Raw genomic sequence first — 9,833 nt, 5'->3', positions numbered from 1 at the left:
CACCCAGCCATTTGCAGGGGGGATCCCCTTCCCCGACTGTCCCTGGAGTTCTGGCCTAACTGGGATCCTTAGCGGGACCACACAGGGAAAACAAACAGGATCCAGACGGCCGTGGGGGTTGTTTTCCAAGATTTTCTTCTCCTGTTGTCGCGAGGTGATCAAGCTTCAGGAAAAGAAGGCAGCGCGCTGCGACGTGAGTATCAATAGGGAAATTGGCTTTTCGGGGTGGGAATTGTCACAGCAATCAAACTCTTTCCTATTTTTCACAGCCAAAAAACCCAAAGCCCGTCGGAGTCTGCCCAGGCTGGAAGGTTTTGCGGCTGCCCTTTCCCTCCCCAAGGCTTGTTGTCCGTCGGAGTTTTGCCCAGATAGCAAGCCTTGGCAACTCTTCCTTCTCTCGCTTAGCTATCCCGGGTGAAGACGCCCCTCTGCCATGGCGACCTTTTGTTAGGTATGACCCATGACCAGAGATTGCAAGTGCGCCCGTTCCCTTTTCCTACTTTGCATTCCTCAGGTCCGATCTGGCATTGCGTAGGTAAGCGTTCAGTAGGACCTGAGTCTGGAGAGCAAGAGGCAGGGAGATTGCTGTGGCACTATTAAATTGTGGGTGGGAATAGGAGTCCTCCTCGGAGTGTGTCCACTTTCCTAGAACGTTTTCCTAAGGAGACTTTCCAAACCCCATTTTCCCTTAGAGAGCCCTTTAGCAAACCTTCCCAAGCCCACTTTCCTATCGGAGTCGGTCCACTTTCCTATCGGAGTCTGTCCACTTTCCTTAGACGTGCCCCAGGTTCCCCAGGAATCCCCAGAACCCCGAGAGACCCCCCCCCAGCCCCGTCGGAGACTGCCCAGGGCTAGAACTTGCGCAAGTGCCCCTTCGGAGACTGACCAGGGCAAAAATGGGTGCACCCCTGTCCAAAGAGACAACTCTGCAGGCTTCAGGGGAGAAATAAGCCCAAGGAGAGCTTACTTCCCGTCTGAACTCTGATAGACGCCTCCAATTGTATTTAAGAAATGTTTCAGGGTCTAAAAAAACAAAAGAAAAAACCCAAAACAAAATGCAAGCTTGCTTAAATAATTTTTATGTAAGGGCTTGATCAACCCAAAAAAACATGGCAAATATTAAAAAGAGTGGACGTAGTGTGTAAAGGTTTATTTTAAAGAGGCTGTAGAAGGCCATTTTTTCCTCTCCAAAAGTAAAAAGAGGGGCAGGATGAAGGAAAATAAAGAGTTGTAACTTTGAAAATGCTTGCTCAATGCTTTGAAAATATTTCGAAACTTGAAAATGTTCACTTCATAAACTCCAGCTATAAGTGGATAAGAGATGTACTCAATGTTTAGAAATGTTATGGGGTTGTGTATAAATTGGCCACAACATCCATAGACTGCCTTCTTAAGTGTGCATAGTTAAAACTGCCAACTTGTTTTAAATTTCTAGTATAAAGAAACAATGTTGAACCAATCAATCTTAAACATGATAAATATGAGAATGAGGTGTGCAAATGTTGTTATTGAGAGAGGCTACAAAGGGGAGTCTTTCTCCAAGTGACTAGAGGAATATTGACTAAAGGAAAATTGAACAGCTATTCCTATAAAGGCGATTTGTTTGTCAAAAGTAGAGCTTCCATAGCCAGGAATTGTCTATCTGAGTCTAGTTTTAACTTTGATTGTGTTGGACAGAAGGGTTCTTGTTGGGCTCCTGATATCAGTCTCTTAAGGAAAAAACTCATCTGCTAAAGGGTTCTGTATAGGGTTGGTATTCTCAGTCAAATCTTCTGAATCCTGCATCTTAGAGGGTTAGACTAAATGACCTCAGGGTCCCTTCTAACTTCCATTTTAGAGCTATGTGAAAGGCAATGTGTCTGATGTGGTGATGGGTTGAAATTCAGCCCAGCTCTGCTTTCTGGCAAGGAAAGATTATTGGTTTTCAGAGTTAGAACAAGAGTGTCGTTGGTTTTTAAGGAGTGATTATATAAGTTTTTACCATTTTGTCTATTAAGGTTTAAAGTTTAAGCACATATGAAAGTCTTGACCATTTTCCCTTGTAAATAAATGGCAGAAAATATCTTATGAATTGTGACCCTGTAGCCATTTTCCCATATATGAGGGGGCAGGGAATTTTAGTCTGCCCATGGCTGAAGTTATTTAAAAAAAACCAAACATTTGCAATTTATGAATTCTGACTGGTCATTTACCCGTACATAAGGGGGCGGGTCATTGTTCCGCTAATGACTAGAGGGAAAGCACACTAATAATAATAATCCACATTTGTGAAATATTTTGAATAAAAGTCTGCACCCCAAAAACCCTGTAGATAAAGGGGGCAAATCTAGATTTCTTTTGCCTGGGGTATGAGATGTTTATATAGTACAGTAAACATGGCTAATTAGTGCCATGACTTCATTAAGGAGTTTAATTTGACCAAACTTTTCTTGCAGCTTTCTTGTGAAAATATTGGGTTGGGTTGTCTGTGAAAATATTGGGTTGTCTGGATGTTGAAGTTTTATATATTTAAAGTTTAAGATTTATAAGCCTGCTTCCTAAGCAGCAAGGAACAGGAAGTAAGAGGTGTCAGAAATATCTCAGGACACAAAAGCTATAGAAATGGATTTAAACTGACCAAAAATAATTTAATTTGACCACTTTTTGTTGCTGGTTTGGTGGAAGTGTAAATTGTTGGGTTTCTGTGTAAAATCTAACCTATTCACCCTTCCCTTCCTCTATTCAAATGGTAATTCAGCCAACACCAGCAACACTTTCAAATGGTACAATGGATTTCTGAATCATGAACTTTGTACATGCACAGAGGCTATGCCAGCTTGAAGAGAAAAAATAGAGAGAAAAAGGAGGTTAAAAACAAAACAAAACAAAAACAGCAACCAAATGCTGAAGGGCCTGTGCCATGCAGGGGAAAATTTGTTTAAATTTCCTTATGTGTCTTTGACTCCAGGGGGTCACTTGAGAAAACAAAAGGGTCAAGTGTTGGACCATCATTCCAAATCTAATATGCAAAATTCTTTCCAGAGGTAAATATCTCAGCACTCCCACTTTGAGTTCATCGCTTGAGTACTTTCATCGCTTGAGTACTTTTTGTTGTTGTTTGTTTCCCCTTTCAACAGGATACTGATTGTGATTTTAGTCAAGGGCTTAGAAAAAACTCCAGACTATGCAAACCAAGGGTCTGCTCCCCCTTTCCAATGGGTATTCAGGAAGCACCTTCAGATACTTCTCTCGCATTTGCATTTCACCCCAAGCATTAACTCCTGCATAACCTCCCCCCTTGCAAAGTTCCAACCTAACATGCAAAAATTATTCTCACAGCTTTCCCAGGAAGAACATTTCTAAAGGATATGTGAACCTTTAAGAAGACTAAACCCCAGTAACAAGTGTTTATTTTTTCCTTTCTCCCACAAAAAAAAAAAGGGGGGGGGGTAGTGAAGAGATACAAACAGTAATTTCTTTCCTTACAGTCTGCAAAACGAGCTTAAATCCCTGCTGTATTAGTTTACTTCCCGCTATAGTTTTATATATTTCCTTTACTTTGATGCTTCTCTTTAGGTTGCAAATAATCTGCTTTCATTTATTAAATCAGTTTTTCCATTATGTCTATGAAATTAATCTAACCATACTTGTACAACTTTAGATTGCTACTCTTTATTTTCATTTGAGATGCTCATTATTAGACTGATGTTTATTCAGGTACCATCTGTGTTTTTCCCCATAGAGTTCTCTTTTATCAGATAGCACATGATGACTTTTAAGGTTTTTCCCCATTATTTTACCATTCACCTTCAAATCTTTAGGTTACAGTCCAATATTAACCTGTATGGTCTTTATAATGTCTTCATATTATTTGATAATAATTCTTTTTTTTAATCTGAGATTTTTGTGTCAAGTCCATCTGAAAAAATTGTTGTTTGAGTGGTAATCTAAATATTATTTTGTTCTTATTTTTGATTTATTTTGCACTTCTACTTTTTTTGTATTTCTACTCTTTATTTCTGTACATGTGAATGTAACATCTAAGTCATTCTTTCCGTAGTAGTAGTAGTAATAATAATAATAATAATGATAATGATAATAATAAACCCCTAGGTAAAGGAAAACAGACTTAGCAGCTAATAACAGTAGTAATTATATAGAAATGTGATGAATAAAATACTTAATGCATCAAGATTTTATTGTTTGCAGCTTCCCAAAAAACTCCAGGAGATATTGCCACCCCCTTTTTCCCTCTTCTTCCCTTTGGCTTTTGCCCTTTCCTTCTTCTAACTGTGCCCTTAAGTACCCCAAACCCTGCCCCTTACAGCATACTCCTTCTACAGATGTTACTACAGACGCAATGATGGAAAAAACCTTGAACCCAAATCCTCCGGACCACAAGACTTTTACCTGCAACAACAGACACCAGAGTTTTCAAACTGGCCACAACTATCTCATTCCAAAAGGATATGGGCTGACAAAGGGGGGAAAGTGAATTGCAAGGACATATGCTCTCTTTTGACTTCAGGACTCTGTGCCCTGTTAAGAGTTGGCCTCAAGATATGCAACTGATATATAATTATGTTTTATGTTACGTGATATTATGCAGAAACGTTGACCTATGCCTGACAAGTATATGTTATTTCCACAAAGGGGGGGGGGCATTTTTGTGTGTAATTGTTTTCATGTTTAATGTATAGTAAGTTATTGTATGGTGGTATTATTCCTTATACGCCCAATGGAGGACTCATGTTTTCTAAAAGATCAGGCTATTGCATAGTCCATTATTGAGATTTAGATCAATTTATGACCACATTTCCTTATCTCACCTGGCACTTTGTAGTGTGCCAGCCTTCTTTTTACCAAGAAGCAGTTTCAGGATTCATGAAACCAGCAGATACAAGAAGGTGTATATGCCTTGATTTACCTGGAATGATTCCTTATAGAATTAAATTGACCAATTTGGACATGTGCCCTTTTCAGAATGGTTTTTATGGGGCTGTATAAATTATAATTGGGTCAGTTCTAATTGGGCAAGTGTATCCAAGGTGCAAGTAGCTTTCTCCCTTTAAGAGTAACTGAGCAACTCCCTACTACAGTGCAAGACCAGAGCCTATAATAAAAAAATCCCATAGAAAGCCCAAGGCAAAGGCATCTCTCTCATGACATGCCCAAACCTGTGGCAGCTATGGTGAGTGCCAGGTGACATGGTCAATATGAAAGCCCTAAGGGGATTCACCAGGGATTGTTGCTGCTGTGCCATGATGGAGGTGTGGGACCAGAAAGCTAACTTTTACACCTGAGAACACACAAAAGGCAAACTCCAAGGAAACTGCATTTTTCAGTCATTGGTGGACCTTCCCGGTAAATGTAAGGCATATACCATTTCTTATAAAATGCTTCTCCCAAGCCCCCCTTTGAGCCGCCACCACATACCCCTAGGTTGTGCCAATGTACCACCTAGGAAATGGAGAATACGTCACTGTCGATTATGTGAGGCAATGATTGGTTGTTACACAACAATATTGCCTCAGAGAGGGGGCTGTTATAAAATCATATTGGGGGGGGGGGTTTGCAGGACACCATTATTAATGAACAGAGAGGGGTGACAGAATTTGACAGCTGCAATACCCAGAATCCTGTTCAATGCCATCTTCCCTGTCTCCCCACCCCTCTAGCTAGGACTCGACCCTGCCTGAAGGAAGGCTTAAGGATCTGCATATGCACAACAGTTAGCATAAACTCACACATTTCCCCTCTCCACCTCCCCTCCGCCCAGAACAAAACAATGTTTCCAGAAGAAGGGGGGGGGGAAACCGCCCAAATCCAAAGTTAAACTTTTCTACTCAAGTTAATAATACAGCCTATTATATGTTCTCTTACCATGAAATCTCTATCCGCTGCCTCTGTATTAGAATTGCTGTTTTATATCTTAGAACTGTATATGTCAGGACTGCTACCTTTTAATTAGAAATCCCTGTATTAGGTATGTTTTCCAGGTATATTTTCTGTATGAACCCTGTATGATCCCAACCCACCTGAGCCTTGCCCTGCTACCACCCTGTGCCCATTCAGGGACACACGGACAATGGAGGGATTAGCTGGAACAACTTTATTCAAATAAATTGCCATCCTCAACGTAGCCCACCCTTCCATGGCCTGGAGGAAAACACCTGCCGGGCAGACTTCCACCCCACCTCTGCACCCATCTCGACTGATTGCCCTTCCTGCCAAACAACAGGGAGCACCATCAGCGACAGGAGAAGAGCAATTGACATCTCCCCATCTGAAAGGAAAAGCCATCTCCGCACCCAGCTAATCCGATCCCCCACCTGTCGCCCTTGTCTCCCCCTCCCTCCCAGTCCAGAGATTTCCATGCATGAACAGGAGGGTATATAGGGGGACTTCACCATTTCCCGGGGTTCCTTCCTTCTTTCCAGAGGCAGGGACCCTACAGCTGTAGCTTTGCATTCTGCAATAAAGGGATCAGTTTGTTTTTCCTGACAGCATCGTGTGGTCTCTGTCATTTTCCCGGCGGAGCTGAACTTAGTGCAAATTTTGGAGCTTCCGACCCGCGTCTGTCCTTCTTAAAAGGCAACGCATTTTGGGGTACATTTTTCATAACAGTATAAAAATCATTCTGATATGCTAGATTAGGGCGGTCCAACTTTTCATACCAAGTGGGCTACAAGAGTACTTGTGACATGCCCCCCCCCCCCCCGCTTCATGCTGCCTTCCCCAAGCTGGCTCTGGCAGCATCCTAGAACCTCCCACCTCTTTTTGAAAGCTGGGGAAGCACTAACTAGGCTTTCGGAAGGAGGTGGGAGGGGAATGAGGTGGGAGGACCCTAGGACCCTGCCAGAGCTCTCACACCTCCTTCCTCAAGCCCAGCTTTCCCTGTGTGCAAGGGCTGGTGGGGGAGGGGGTTTCAAATGTTGAGGGCCGAGTGTCTTATTACGCTGTGCCTAGAGCTTTGCACTGAAAACTACCAAATTTGGGCTTCAATCTTAACTCTACATACCTTGGAGTAAGCGCCATTTAATTAAATCAGATATCATCATTAGTATATTAATATTTATTAGTTGCTTTACTTATGGAAGTGGCTCAAATACAATTCTGAGTAGACTTGATTAGGATTGTACTGTTTCCCAGAATGTGAACCAATACTAGAAAGTCTCAACTAAACTTGACCTGGAATAGAATGGTTCTCCCCATACCTCCAAAATCAGGTTACTGTTTCAGGCTAAAAGTGATCCAATGATCTACAAGTGGCCCTAATTTAAATAAAACATGAATACTGTACTCAAAAATAATGTCAGAGAATTTTCTTACACGCTTGCGGTTGTTCGAGCTGTGACCCCTTCCAAAGCTGGCAAACAGCAGGCAGAATGAAAGCCTGCTGCTTAAAGTCTGCAAATCAAGAGCACATAGTGAATATAAACATCCAGGTGAGGAAGGGGAAGAAGACAACATTTTTGTCCCCTGCATGGTACTCCCCTCCCCCATGTTGTTGTGCTCAGCCAGTCACTGTTGCTCTTAAAGTGGTGGTTGAAACCTATTTTTACTAACTACTGATCTAAAGAATTCTGAAGAAGTGTGCACATGCACACAAAAGCTCATACCAATAACAAACTTAGTTGGTCTCTAAGGTGCTACTGGAAGGATTTTTAATGTTTATTTTGTATTGATCCAAGGATCAGTATTTACACAACTGATTTGTTAAATGGTAGGTTTCCCTGAGCACTTCATCAAGCGATCACTTGTTCTTTTAATTGTTTCCACAACATGGATTGCAGTTGTCAGATCTTGTGAGAAATTAAGTCTGCTGTTTTAAACTTTCTCAACAGACACCTGTGATTATGGATAGTGAAAGAAAAAGAAATAAACATGGAGTTGATATCACAAATTAAGATACAGGTAGGTAGCCGTGTTACAAGTTAAGATGTAAACAAGTTGCATTTACATTGTTTAGGCTGCAATTATGTTCACAGTTACCTGGGCGTAAGCCACACTGAGCACAGTAAAATCTTTTGCGTGAAGAGTTAATGGCTACCAGACTGAAAAAAGAAGACCTCTGTGCCACTGTCAGAGCAGTTCTGGCAGCCTAGCTGCAGCCCAATGATATATCCAGTCAAAGGCAGAGCTGACCCTACCATTAGGGGGAGAGAGATGGTTGCCTCATGCAGCAGCTACTGAGAGAGTGGGGGCGAAGAAGCCATTCCTAGTGTTAGGGCAAAATTCTGGGTGCGAGAATGCTCAGCCACCCAGCTCATCAGGCAAGGGCCTGTGGTCGTTGCGGAGTAAAAAAAAGGAAGGAGTCCAGCCACGATCCGGAGCAAACAGCAAGGTTTATTACTGCGCAGCAGGTTCAATGCCAGACTGAACACCGTGAACAGGGCTGCAAGAACTTTTAAAAGTTCCCACCACCATCCCATAATGCACATCGAAAGCATCATACATACATCACTTGTGACAGGGTAAAACGTCAGAAAAGGGGAAGGTGCAAGGGGCATTAGCATACAGGTAAACAGGAGGTAAACAGGATTAACATAAGGTAACAATGCACAATGTCCCAGGACATTGATAAGCAAGTACTGTACCAGTAAGTATCTGGGAGGGGATCCTTGAGTACCTGGCGGGGGGGGGGGGAAAAACAATGGGTCCAGGTGTGTGTATTGCCTCTGGCTTAGGAGGGTCGGGAATGGCAGGAGATGGTACCTGAATGGATTATGGATATGCAGAGGAGCACCACCCTGGCTACCTGACCTCTTGCTTAAAGGATTATGGCTGTTCCCTGCATCCCTGAGAGCCCTTGGCCAGAGTAGTAAAAGGGGGTTTCATTTAGAAATAAAGATACACGGTATTCATTCATAAAGAAATATGGTTACATAGAGTCTCAGGCAACAGAGAAAGGGTAGGAAAGGGAACCTTTATTACACAGGGCTTCATCTTGAGGGGTTCGTGTTGGTGCGATACTAGAGTGGTGTTGTAGGATCAGACAGGGTCCCCTTGAGGGCATTTGCGCCAATCTTGATTCCCAAATGAAGACTCGTTTGGGTGCCCCCCCCATATAAAATTCCCTAACACTAGTAAGACTGCTGGCTTTCCCTGCTCATCTGCTGTGGTGATGTTTGCTTGTTCCTGGGCCTGTGCAGGCTGGCTGGCTAGCTGGCTTTCTCACATCATAGTTGCCTTCTCTCAATGTATCACAATTGGGAAAGGCTCCTGACTTAGCAAGCAGACGGAAAGGGAGCCAGACCAGCTTGCACACTCCAACATGCATTGCTCTGCTTGTGAGATGAGCAGTTGCTGTACTTGTGTGGACAGCAGACGGGGCTAGGCAAAGAAGTGAATGAGTAGTTGGGTGTTGGAGAATAGAACTGTGTGGGCCATACAGGCTGCCCTGTGTCCGTTAAGCTAGTCTTCTGTCTTCAGGTATGGTAGAGCAGGCGTAGGCAAACTCCGCCCCTCCAGATGTTTGGGACTACAATTCCCATCATCCCTGACCCCTGGTCCTGTTAGCTAGGGATGATAGGAATTGTAGTCCCAAACATCTGGAGGGCCGGAGTTTGCCTACGCCTATGGTAGAGGACCCTGTTCGATTGTCAGTGTTGGAAATAAGATTTTGCTGCCAGTCCATTTAGAATGTGGGGTCGCTTGTGTTCTTTGCCTCAGGAAGCAAAATGTCTTGAGTCAACTATGGCTGTCAGCCTGTACTAGCCTCAGAAGTACCATTCAAATGCCCCTGGCCCTCTGCTACATATCCTCTTCAAAATGTCATTTGTTTACCACTGGATTTTAGGTGAAAAAAACTGATCTGAGGGGAGAAGCTAGCTGTAATTTAATAATCTGGA

This window comes from Zootoca vivipara, chromosome 1 (assembly GCF_963506605.1).
Source record: "Zootoca vivipara chromosome 1, rZooViv1.1, whole genome shotgun sequence".
Lineage (NCBI taxonomy): Eukaryota > Metazoa > Chordata > Lepidosauria > Squamata > Lacertidae > Zootoca > Zootoca vivipara.
This window is presented reverse-complemented; position numbering follows the sequence as displayed.